This window comes from Microtus ochrogaster, chromosome 1 (genome assembly GCF_000317375.1).
Source record: "Microtus ochrogaster isolate Prairie Vole_2 chromosome 1, MicOch1.0, whole genome shotgun sequence".
Classification (NCBI taxonomy): domain Eukaryota; kingdom Metazoa; phylum Chordata; class Mammalia; order Rodentia; family Cricetidae; genus Microtus; species Microtus ochrogaster.
Window position 1 is genome coordinate 54,204,061 of NC_022009.1, and position 1,095 is coordinate 54,205,155.

The window sequence follows — 1,095 nt, forward strand, 5'->3', positions numbered from 1 at the left end:
TGAGATTCCATTTCATTTCAGACTATCTATCATCAAAAAAACAGGATTCATGATTACAGCAGCTGTGTTATCTGCACGTACTTGAACAATGAGGGCCCATTAACATTTCATCAGCTTATGAGGCTCCGCCCCTCTCCCAGGTACTGGCATTTAGGGATTGCTGGGGGAGTGGAAGTCATTTGCTTCAGGGATGTAGCCACTGGTAACTCGCCCATGTTCCAGTAAATAAACCTATCCATGTTCATAACATGCAACCCTAATTAAGCTTAGTGAGCCACAAAAAAAAAAAAAGCGAAACAACAATAAAAAGTCACAAAAGTAGGAGAGGACCTGCCTGGGAAAAAGGATTCTGGGAGAGTGGGAGGAGAAGGAGAGAGAAGAATGAGGCTGAAAGTGGCCAAAATGTATCGTATACACCCATGAAAATATCAAATAGGTAAATAAAGAAGGAAACAAGTGGTAATGAGTGATGGAGAGGGTGTGCATAATGCTGAGATCTTATCCCATGCTAGAAACTGCCTTGTACACTCTCATGTGCACATACATACATACATACATACACACACACAGACATACACACAAAGCTCTATGCATATCAATACAGATGATAAAAAATAACATACATCTTTCAGCCTGAGGATTCTTTAGAGGTTAATGCATGCCATATGAGACTACTGGTTTCTTGAATCTCTTTAAATCTAACATCAGGACGGAGCCAGTGACCTGGGCCTGGGATGGTGAACTCTAAGAGAGCAGGAGCGGATCCAGACCAGGGACATTTGCAGAGGCAGGACTGAGCCAGCAACCTAGGCAGGAGTAGGCCTAAGACAAAGAACTCCATGTGAGTGGGAGCAGATCCAGACCAGGGACATTTATGGAAACAGGATTGAGCCAGCAAACTAGGCTGGAGCAGGCCTGAAGCAGTGAACTCCACAGGAGCAGAACTGAGCCAGCAACATACACCAGAGCAGGCCTGAGGCAGTGAATTCCACAGGAGCAAGTACAAGGGAGCAACTGCTGAGGGAGTGGGACCCTTGAGGAAGTAGGCAGGAACTAGAGACCTCTGCAGGTTCAGGCATGAGTCTGGGACCTCCG